General features: G+C 44.0%; 1 long non-coding RNA gene across 1 annotated transcript in view; it reads right to left on the reverse strand.

The window, feature by feature from the left end:
• Positions 1 to 263: 263 nt before the first annotated feature.
• The window catches only part of LOC134966244 (uncharacterized), a 66,304-nt gene continuing 54,007 nt past the window's right edge, over positions 264 to 12,560 (reverse strand). The window contains exon 5 of the long non-coding RNA XR_010188609.1: positions 264 to 3,353. This is a non-coding gene — a long non-coding RNA (uncharacterized LOC134966244). The remainder of the gene's footprint in view (positions 3,354 to 12,560) is intronic.

Below are 12,560 nucleotides of genomic sequence, written 5' to 3' on the forward strand. Positions count from 1 at the left end.
AATGTGACATGTGTTTGTGCTGGAATAGAGTGAGTCTTGAATGATCAGATATAAACACAAGACACAATGTCATAATTTATCTCACTAGCCATCTGCACTGTGATTTATGTGTATATTATGCACAATTGAAAATTAGCAACACGATGGATAACTTGTGGCCGTGCAATTGTATCTTCTATTAGATGGGATAATAATGAATTACACATGAATGTAACACACATAAAAATCACTAATTGAAACATATGAGGAATTACAAGACACTTTATTGATACAGTACATTATAATATATCGCTATATATCAAGGTTCATTATGAGTGTATAAGATCTCTATTAAGATATCCTAGATAACATAATACAATTGAAACACTGTGATTGATAGGATCTCATAGGGCAATGTATATTGGCAGTGGGGGCTATAATTGCCTATAATAGGGAATATACCCTTGGAATACATATAGCAGTCTCTGATATTTTTTAATATCACTATTTCTAACTTTTTCACTTACTTTATTTATTTTTAATTTTTCATAAGGCTAATAAAGAGAGAATAATAAAGGATATGTTTTAGTCATTTATTTGTTATTTGTCAGGTTCTCAGTGCACCCAGTAAATGGCCTCTTTTTCTGTGTGTTGATACTTTTTTTTCTCTGTTTTCACTGTTTAGTACTAATATGATGTTTTTGGTGTTGTTTTTTTTCTAATTATTATACTATTGTTTGGCTTGGCAGGTGTTCACATGCACAATGTGATCCTCTGACTCTCTGTTTCATGGCACTGGTTCCTATAGTCCAATTCTTTTTATTTTGGGATTAACTGTTTTGCCCTGGAAAGCCCAGGGACTCAGTGATATGATAAAGAGATCCCTAATGATCCCCCATGTTAAATCCTATAAACCTGACATTGTATGCCTTCTTGAAACTCATTTAATTGGCAATAGAGTCCTGGCCTTAAAAAAACAAAACAACCCATGGGTGGGCTGGTGTTGCCACTCCACCTTTCACCCAAACTCTAGGGGAATTTATGTGATATAAGTGTGTTAGACTCTCTGTTCTAAGAGTCCAAACAGACCCATTAGGCATATTTATTATCCTTAATACCTTGATTAACTCTCATACACTTATATTATTTGTAGTCTATGTTCCTCCACCTTTCAACCCAGATGTCCTTAAGCTATGCTGTGATTTTCTTTCCTCCTTCCCGCGGGGGTTCCTGTGCTATATGTTGGGAACTTTAATAATGTGTTGATGTTGCCATGGACAGGTGGCGGGGAAGTAGAACCAATATCATTTCCACATCAACTAGCCTTTCAGCTTTGTTAGATGAGATGGGAAGTGTGGATGCCTGGTGGCTACAGCATCCTGGCATTCAACAATTCTCTTATTTTTCCTCATCACATTGTTCCTTCTCCAGAATTGATCTTGCTTTATTCTCTTGTTCATTAATGCCTGCCATATGTAGTGTACAGTATCAGCCTTGGAATATTTCCGATCATTCCCCCATTGTGTTGTGTGTTGTCAATGTCGAAAAATATTGTAATACATCTGCCTTGTACTAACCCCATGCACATGCCCGCTGCTCGTGCACTCAGTCCTCCGTTCGTGCACATATCCGCAATTTGCGTCGGATCGCTCCGGCGATCATGCGCGTGATATGGGTATTTACGGCGGAGTTTGTGAGCGCGTAGAGGGTTATTAGAACATTACATATTTAACCCAAATAGTGCACATTGTACACATAGCTCCCTGCACCACATCAGAAAGAAATAGCTGTTTAAAATGATAACAGAACAAAGGGATTCACCTTTACAGGATAGGAGGGGACAGAACAAGGTTACAAGGTGGTGTTTGGTATCCAGCTGTAGGGTATTTTAAGGGAAACATTCTGGTGTTGGTTTGAGAAAGATCGCTTGTTCCTGCGTATAGTTATGTGCAAAAGTAGAATATGAACATTAACTGTGTTTACTGTATATTATGTATGCGGGGGGAATCCAGAGGAGACCACCCACAAGAGCAGTTGAGAAAGACATAGCCCACCTTTTCAAATCAACCTATGACCTCTCCCGTAATGAAAAGGTACATCTCTGTGTCCAATAGACATAGGGATTACAGTGACCATTGTATTGTTTTGGATGAAGTGAATAAAGAGAGCTTGCAGCAGGCTTGGACACACTAGACTCTGAACGCTATCTGTATGACCAGCGGAGGACCGACTCGGGTTGCGCTTGCGAACATTCTCACGTATGTACATTCTCTGTAGCCATTATTCTGTTTAGATTTACTTGTTAGCCTGTAGTGTATGATTTGTACTGTTTTACCTTTTGGAACAAATCCACGGTTGCCTTAGAACCCTGTGGTTGCAACTACAAATCAGTGTTGTGTTTTCACTTTCCTGCATGGGCTTTAGAGTGTATTTATCTGTATAAGGTGTATAAGTATCGATAAGGTGTACGCACTGCGGTTACTTTATACCGTCAGTGCTACTTAAGGTTTAAGGTATAACATCATTGCAGTACTTTGCTATTAAGGGTTTAAAGTGTAAGCAAATCATTACATTGTATCATTAACAAGGTCTAAAGGTTATCAATTGTGTGTGCGCTTGCTGTGTGTACTCTGTACACTCGGCGCGGCGTGTGTACGCCAAGTGCGTACCTCGTGCAGGACTCTGTACGCAAATAGCGTGCAAAGTGCGTAGCACGTGTATTCAGTCTAGCGGCTCCACGGTAAAAGTGTAATTAGAGGTATAGCTTTACGGTCTAAGATAATATCGACATTATCAGTGTCAAGTTAAATCATGATAAGGGTGCATCCTTTTGGAGGTTCAACCCATTCTGACTCACTAGAATGGGAACTGGGTCCGAGTTAGTGGCAGCCTGGGTGAGTTATTTTTCTATTAATGAAAACTCTACTTAAAGCATTTCTCACAGGAACATAAATATATAGAGTAGCACATGGTTTTTTAAAGTGCCATCCTGTCTGACACTGCCGTATAAGTCCAGGGGTACTGCTGTATTAGTCCTGGGGTACTGCCGTATAAGTCCAACAATTGCAGAATATTTGAAAAATTACAGGGGCATACATGAGTTACTGTCAGTGGACTGAAGAACTGCAGGCCACTTTCAACATTCAGCCACTGCATGCCACTACTAGATGGGCCAGGTAGTTGTGTCGCTTAGCTTAGTCATACAGCAACCTCGGTGCACTTCTTTTACATCTTTGCATGATGTGCTGTTTGGGGCCTTTTTTTTTTATATCTGCCATCCTGTCTGCCAGTGCAGTGCCACTCCTAGATGGGCCAGGTGTTTGTGCCGCACACTTGTGTCGCTTAGCTTCGTCATACAGCCACCTCGGTGCAACCTTTTAAAACAAAAAAAAAAGTATTCTTTATTGAAACAACGTGACATTGTACAGAGTCAAACCATGGTAGGGTCGAAGCATCAGTATAGTATATGGCTTGATGACACAATATAGCATTGTAAACATATAAATAGTAGTAGCCAGCGCAGCAGGCCATAATACAGTGAAACCAAAGAGTTACATGCATTATCACATTGAAGTAAAAGGAATTACGTCAAACATGCCCATATCAAAATAGAATTAATTTCCATAGACCTAGTACACCGAATATGCAAATATTCCTTATTTTTTTAATTTATACAAAACTAAAAATAACTAAAAAACAAAACTATTCCCCTAACCCACACTAACAAAAATAAAATAATAGTATATGTATATAGCAAGAAGCATGGTAAGTTCCAAGAGTGCAATTCAGCAGATCTAGCTAATCAATCAATCTCCTGGCCTTCGTGAACTAATAGAAAGCACCTGCAATCCTAGTGCGCAAAACCAGCACGCAGCGGGCAGCATTGAAGACAGAAGAATAAGATGTCAAACAAGTTAAACCTTGGTTGTATATGGGGATTCCATCCACCTGGCCCAAACATTATGGAATTTGGTAATAGTTCCGCAGGACATATATGTAAATTTTTCATGCTCTATGGAATCGTTTACCAGGGCTATCCACGCCCCAAAAGTAGGGCCTGTCTGCGCAAGCCACGAGCAGGCAATACAAACCTTGGCCAAGGCACATAAGTTTTGAAAGTACTGTATATCCGGGCCATGAAGTGTCCCGCCAACTCTAGCCCCCAACGCACATGCCTTGGGCGTGAGTACCTCAGCAGGATGCCTGTAGCTACAATAGCGCCCTTAACCTGGGTCTAAAAACTGGAGACCACTGGGCACTGTCAGAGCAAGTGCCAAAAGGAGCCGCTGGCCGAGTTACATTTAGGGCAAGAGGATTGCCCACCAAACTTCACTAATCTAGGAGTTACATAGGTTCTATGTAAAATAAACAGTTGTATCTGTTGGTACCTAATAGAGGCGATGGCCTTGCAAGGAAACAGTCTGGCTGCATCCCACTCCTCATCACTAAGCGAACCAAGACTATCCTCCCATCGTCCCTGCAACTCAGGGAGATCAGTTTTATGGTGACTATTAATTAAAAAAGAGTAAGCCAGAGAAATAGACTTAGCCCTTCCCAATCCGACAATAAAGGTTTTCAGAGGAGAGGGAGAAAGGGTTGGTACTATATCCCGGAACTGGACCTGAAGAGCATGCCGTAATTGTAAATATCGGTAAAAAAGGAATGCGGTATATGAAATTCGTCTTTCCGCTTTTGAAAAGATTTAAGGGCATCATTACTGTATAATTGACCTATCGCAACGATCCCCCAAGTTCCCCACACCTGCCAGCCAGAAAACGTATCTAATTCAGAAAACCTATGGGAATGCCAGAGGGGGGTGTCGGGATCAAACTCATCAGACTTAAATAGAGTCCCAACCTCCTGCTAAACCCGGAGGGCCTGAGAGAAAATAGGCGGAGCATGAGGAAACGTTGTGCCACTAAGAAGTACTTGCAGCAAGGCAACAGATAAAGACATCGGGCCACCATCTCTAAACCATAATCCTATGTGGGCCAGCTGAGAGGCAAAGTAATAAAGCTTAAAGTGAGGTAGTGCCAGACCAACCTCTGTTTTGGGTCTAGTGAGGGTATTGATACTAATCCTGGGACGTTTATTGGCCCAGATGAGGGATGACACAATACTGTTCAACTTCCTAAAGATGGAGGCTGGAATATAAATTGGGGATTGTTGTAACACATATAAAATTTTAGGTTGCACTACCATCTTAATAAGATTTATTCACCCAGTTACATTAAGAGGAAGTTTACCCCATGTTTTGGATTTATCCTTTAACCAGTCTAGTAATGGTAGCAAATTATTAGGGAGAAAGTCAGCAGAGTCATTGGTGACCAGTATCCCTAAGTATTTGAATTGATCAACCCAGCGCAATGGTAAGGGCACCTCAGGTTCGGAGGGAGAAGGACCACGCAAGGGCATAATAGAGGATTTAGTCCAATTAATAGTCAAACCAGAATATCTACCAAAAGTTTCAATAATATCCAGAGCAGCTGGCATAGCAGACCCAGGGCCGGTTCCGGGGCTTCTGGCGCCCCGGGCGGCATTAGGGTGTGTGGCTTCATACAGGGGGCGTGGTCAGCTACGCCCCCTGTACTGTTGTAGGATGTGCGGTGCGCGATGACATCATCGCGCACCGCACAGCAAAGGTCCTCTCCACGAAGGTAAACTAGACGCTAAGCGTCTAGTTCCCTTCGTGGAGAGGACCTTTGCTTTGCGTGCGCGATGACGTGAACGCGCACCGCACATCATTACAGTGAAGGTCCTCTCCAGGAAGGGAAACTAGACCCGTAGCGTCTAGTTTCCCTTCACAGCGGGCAGCCCACGAAGGGAAACTAGACGCATAGCGTCTAGTTTCCTTTCACAGCGGACAGCGGGCCGCAGCGGGCACCACAGCAGCAGCGGATCTTGCCATGGTGCGGCGCCCTCCGGATGGCGGCGCCCCGGTCAAAAGTCCTGCATGCCCGTGGCAAGATCCGCTACTGAGCAGACCTATAGTCACTTAAAAACAATAGAAGGACCACGCAAGGGCATAATAGAGGATTTAGTCCAATTAATAGTCAAACCAGAATATCTACCAAAAGTTTCAATAATATCCAGAGCAGCTGGCATAGCAGACCCAGGGCCGGTTCCGGGGCTTCTGGCGCCCCGGGCGGCATTAGGGTGTGTGGCTTCATACAGGGGGCGTGGTCAGCTACGCCCCCTGTACTGTTGTAGGATGTGCGGTGCGCGATGACGTCATCGCGCACCGCACAGCAAAGGTCCTCTCCACGAAGGTAAACTAGACGCTAAGCGTCTAGTTCCCTTCGTGGAGAGGACCTTTGCTTTGCGTGCGCGATGACGTCAACGCGCACCGCACATCATTACAGTGAAGGTCCTCTCCAGGAAGGGAAACTAGACCCGTAGCGTCTAGTTTCCCTTCACAGCGGGCAGCCCACGAAGGGAAACTAGACGCATAGCGTCTAGTTTCCTTTCACAGCGGACAGCGGGCCGCAGCGGGCACCACAGCAGCAGCGGATCTTGCCATGGTGCGGCGCCCTCCAGATGGCGGCGCCCCGGTCAAAAGTCCTGCATGCCCGTGGCAAGATCCGCTACTGAGCAGACCTATAATCACTTAAAAACAATAAAAGGTCGTCTGCGTATAAGGCTACCATATCAAGTCTATCGTGGAATTGTAAACCTAATATATTTGGATTGGATCGTATAAAACAGGCCAACAGTTCAATGGCTATAGCAAATAATGAGGGTGACAGAGGACACTCCTGCCTGGTACCCCTAGATAGCGGAAAGGGTGGAGACACATAGCCATTGACAGAGATCCTGATCGTCGGTCTGAAGTATAAGAGTTGAACCAATTGAATGAAAATGGGGCCAATGCCCAGGCAGCGCATGACCTCCCATAGATATAACCATTCAACAGAGTCAAACGCCTTATTGGCGTCCAAGGAAACTATAGCAGAGTTAGCCTCCCCTTCATGGTCAACCTGGAGATGGGTAAAAAGCCGTCTCAAATTGATAGAGGTAGACATACCCGGCATGAAGCCGGTTTGATCTGGGTGAATTATGGACGTAATCACTTTATTAAGGTGTATAGCTAGGATTTTTGCTAGTATCTTAGCATCTGTAGGGATCAATGCAATTGGTCTATAGGAGTCGGGGAACCTGGGATCCTTTCCGGGCTTCGGCAACACCACTATAATAGCCTCGGACATAGAAGCCGGGAAAGTGCCAGCCTCAAGAAGGTTGTTAAAAAGGGTCAACAGCCTATGGACAAATACTGTAGAGTGTTTTTTGTATAATTCAATTGGTATACCATCAGTACCCGGGGCCTTGCCACCCGGAAAGGATTGGAGCGCCCCATCTACCTCATCCAATCTCAGGGGACTTCTCGATGCAACCTTTTGGCTTAAAAGCAATATTGTGAGGTGTGAGGTGTTCAGAATAGACTGGAAATGAGTGGAAATGAATGTGATTGAGGTTAATATTACTGTAGGATTAAAATTACCCCCAAATTCTGTGATTTCAAAAGTTTTTATGTTGTTGTTTTTTAAATCATCCAGATCCAAAACCAAAACACGAAAGGGTGGTTTTGGCAAAACAAATACAAATACAAAACACGAGCGGGGAATTAGAACCAAAACATGAAAAGTGTTCGCCGCACATCTCTAGTTAAATGCTCCATAACGAAGAACATTGCAAATGTTTTTTATTCTTACTTTAAGGATGTCAAATCCACTACTCTCAATTTGCCCTCTGTAATTACCTTGACGGGATAGTTCTCCCTCAGTTGTATATTGACAGCATAATGTACTTAGATTCCTCTTTTACAGTAGAGGAAATAGTGGATGCTATTAAGTCCTTTCCCAATGACAAGTCTCCTGGAATAGACAGTAATCCCATAGAACTTTAGAAGACTCTTGCCCTTCTCTTTGTCCCCAAACTGTTTAATTCCCTTTCCAAGTTAGAATATGGTAGTCTTCCTCCGTCAATGTCTGAAGCTCTCATTATTGTGCTCCCTAAGATGAGAAAGGATCCTCTATGCACTGATTCTTATCGGCATATTTCCTTATTCTCTACTGACGTTTAAATTCTTGCTAAAATACTGACTACTAGTCTTGGTGCTGTCATTGAAGAAATCATACATCCATAGCAGACACGGTTTATACCAGGAGAATCCACCTCTATAAATCTGAGAAGATTATATTCACTTCATCAATTACATTATCCAGGCAATCCCTCTGCCGCTATTGTGTCCTTCAACTCAGCAAAGGCATTTGATTCAGTAGAATAGCAATATCTTTGGGAGGTGTTCATTGCTTTGGAGCAGGGTCTACATTTATGAGATGGGATCAACTTCTGTATTCTGCACCAGCAGCAAGAATTAATGCTAATGGGTTTGTCACAGAATCCTTCCCTCTGGCTAGGGTACTAAACAGGGGTGCCCACGCTCACCTATGTTGTCTCCAATGGAGATTGAACCTCCTGCAGGTATTATAAGAGATGATTCTTCCCTCAAAGGTCTTATTGTCTCTTCCACGGAAGAGAAAATTTCACTCTATGCGGACAATATGTTGCTATTTTTGGCAGATACATAATTTTCCATTTCAGCCAATCAATTTAATCAATTTGGTTCCTTTTCTGGTGTGAAATTAAACTGGAATAAATCTAGTATGTTTCCTGGATTCAGTATGCTATCCCAGCTGACAGGATGCCAGCAGTCAGAATTCCGACGCCTGCATCCTGATAGTGTAAATCCTGACACGAGGGAAGTAAGACTTCCCCACTCTCCCATACCCCCAACCCTAACCTTTCCTTTCCACAGCCTTTCCCCAACCTCCTCTCTTATACCCCTTTTACACTCGCATGAAAATCCCGGGATATTGCACGTGAACGCGCATCATCCCGGGTTTTTTGTCAGTGTGAAAGGGTACAGGGCATACTTGCCTACCTGACCCTCTCCATGAGGGAGAAAATGCTCTGTTCCTGGACTTTCCTGGTAATGTATGATTGCCATCACCTGTGGTGAAACACCTTTCTTATCAATTAACTAGCTCACCACAGGTGATGGCAATCATACATTACCAGGAAAGACCAGGAACAGAGCATTTTCTCCCTCATGGAGAGGGTCAGGTAGGCAAGTATGGTACAGGGACAATTTCCCGGGTCGAGCATCCCGGGATTTCAACCCAGGTCTCGACCAGGGTTGAATCCGGGACCGTCCCGGGAAGCTGGGTAGTGTGAAAGGGCCCGTCCCGGGATTCACTACCTGGGACTGTTAAAAGGCCTCCGATTGGAGCTTTCATGGGCTCAGAAAAGATGATGTCATCTTCCAGAGCCCTGGGGAGCGTCCTGGATGCGTGTGAGGAAGGCAGCATGGCGACCTGGACAGACCAGGAGGTTAGAGAGTTGCTGAGCATTAGGGGAGAGGAGGAAATAATGAGGCAGATCACAGGCACAGTTAAAGATGCAGTGATTTATAAAAACATCTCCAAGATGCTGGAAGCCAGGGGAATCATCTGCACACAGCAGCAAGTGTTAAACAAAATGAAAACTCTTAAAAAGCAGTTCCTGAAGGTGCATGACAACAACAGGAAAAAGAGCGGTGTTGGCCGTATCGACTGGCAGTACTATGACATCTGTGCCAATATCTTTGGAAACACACCTATATGCAGTCCGGTGAGTCTGTCTTCCAGTTCGCAGTACACTGCTACAGAAGGCACCCCAGAAGAGACACAGACAAGCAGTGACGTCTGTCCGTCATCACCGTTGTTAATTGACGACACACCTGAGGACAGCGACACATCCTCCCAGCCGTTCATAAACACATCCAGAAACGACGACAGCATAACTGCAACCATTGAAGATGTCGTGGATGCTCAGACCAGTGACAGTGGGACTGTACAAAGTACCGTCACCCCAACTTTACAGAAAAACAGTAAGTACATGTTTAGAAATTAACACTCATAGCACAAATCCACAATTGTTAATCATCCGGTTATGTGTGTAGTATGAGTGGCCAGTGTGGCAGCAGCGTGGCGAGCGCAAATGAGTCCCTTGCAGGATCACTGCGCTCATCACGCTGGTGGCACGGTGGCACGCTTTGCAATTTCTGCCCCCACCCAGGGGGGCTTTGCATTTTTATAAATAGTTCAATGTTGCAGAGTAGCTAGCGTGTAGGTGGATTAATGCCACAAACACATGTTTGCTAACGCTGCTATTTTTATATACGCTCATTTTGTATTTCTTCTCTTCACAGTTTACACTGTACCGCCTAGAAGGAAGAAACTGAGCAAAGCGGAGCAAGTGGCTAAAGCCATGTCAAATGTCCTTGTCGACCAACTCCCAGAGATGGACGCTACAATGTCCGCACAGGAGGATGCAAGGCTCGACAGGTTTCTAGAGGCAGAACGCCAAATGCATGATGCATTTCTTTCCCAAGTCATGACAATGCAGGAACGCATGAGTAGAGAGCAGTATGACCGGCACAGGGAATTGCACAAAATGAACATGGCGTTCTATGAGCGTATGAGCAATACCTCAAGAGCACCAATCCAACACCACAACTCACAATACCCTGAGCAGGGTTTTTCATCATTTAATCCTGGCCCATACTATGCCCCAAATACTGCACCATCTAGCGCGCAAAGCACAGAGTTTACTGTATTGCGCAATTTGCCGTGAAACACAGTGAATTTCTTATTGTTGTTATTTGTTGTTAAATAACCACAGTGTGGTCAGTGTTTATGCACAACTGTTTGTGCATTCTTTAATTTTTTTTCTATGTTCTGTTTTGTATAGTGTCTACATTAAAGCACTTTTTATTTATTTTTTACACAGTAATAATATACTGCAGGGACACTGTGGTTTTGTATCTACAAGCCTACCAGTGTTTTTTTTTTTTATGCCAATCAAAACTTGATTGCAAATCTATGCATAACATTCCCACTTGTGCGTAACAGTAGACCATGTTTTCAGTGTTTTCTACATTGTTTCTCCATATATACACAGTTGCTGGCAATGTGTTTTTTTTTGAAAATCATAAATATTGAAACCAAAGATCAAAGGTGGAATACAAAATAAGAATTTACTTACCGATAATTCTATTTCTCATAGTCCGTAGTGGATGCTGGGGACTCCGTCAGGACCATGGGGAATAGCGGGCTCCGCAGGAGACAGGGCACATCTAAAAAAGCTTTTAGGTCACATGGTGCGTACTGGCTCCTCCCCCTATGACCCTCCTCCAAGCCTCAGTTAGGTACTGTGCCCGGACGAGCGTACACAATAAGGAAGGATCTTGAATCCCGGGTAAGACTCATACCAGCCACACCAATCACACCGTACAACTTGTGATCTGAACCCAGTTAACAGTATGATAACAAAACGAAGTAGCCTCTGAAAAGATGGCTCACAACAACAGTAAAAACCCGATTTTGTAACAATAACTATGTACAAGCATTGCAGACAATCCGCACTTGGGATGGGCGCCCAGCATCCACTACGGACTATGAGAAATAGAATTATCGGTAAGTAAATTCTTATTTTCTCTAACGTCCTAGTGGATGCTGGGGACTCCGTCAGGACCATGGGGATTATACCAAAGCTCCCAAACGGGCGGGAGAGTGCGGATGACTCTGCAGCACCGAATGAGAAAACTCCAGGTCCTCTGTAGCCAGAGTATCAAATTTGTAAAATTTTACAAACGTGTTCTCCCCTGACCACGTAGCTGCTCGGCAAAGTTGTAATGCCGAGACCCCTCGGGCAGCCGCCCAAGATGAGCCCACCTTCCTTGTGGAGTGGGCCTTTACCGATTTAGGCTGTGGCACGCCTGCCACAGAATGTGCAAGTTGGATTGTGCTACAGATCCAACGTGCAATCGTCTGTTTAGACGCAGGAGCACCCATCTTGTTGGGTGCATACAATGTAAACAACGAGTCAGTTTTTCTGACTCTAGCTGTCCTTGAAATATATATTTTTAATGCTCTGACAACGTCCAGTAACTTGGAGTCCTCCAAGTCGCTAGTAGCCGCAGGCACCACAATAGGCTGGTTTAAGTGAAATGCCGAAACCACCTTAGGGAGAAATTGAGGACGTGTCCTCAATTCTGCCCTGTCCGAATGGAATATCAGATATGGGCTCTTGTATGACAAAGCTGCCAACTCTGAAACTCTCCTGGCAGAAGCCAGGGCCAACAGCATGGTTACCTTCCATGTAAGGTATTTTAATTCTACCGATTTTAACGGCTCAAACCAATGAGATTTGAGAAAATTTAGAACCACGTTCAAATCCCACGGTGCCACTGGAGGCACTATTGGGGGTTGTATATGTAGTACACCTTTTACAAAAGTTTGTACTTCAGGCACTGACGCCAATTCCTTCTGGAAGAAAATTGATAAGGCCGAAATTTGAACTTTAATGGACCCCAATTTTAGGCCCATAGACAATCCTGCTTGCAGGAAATGTAAGAATCGACCCAATTGAAATTCTTCCGTTGGAGCCTTCTTGGCCTCACACCACGCAACATATTTTCGCCAAATGCGGTGATAATGTTGTACAGTCACTTCCTTTCTAGCCTTAATCAAGGTAGGAAT

The sequence above is a fragment of the Pseudophryne corroboree genome, chromosome 10, assembly GCF_028390025.1.
Source record: "Pseudophryne corroboree isolate aPseCor3 chromosome 10, aPseCor3.hap2, whole genome shotgun sequence".
Taxonomy (NCBI): Eukaryota; Metazoa; Chordata; class Amphibia; order Anura; family Myobatrachidae; genus Pseudophryne; species Pseudophryne corroboree.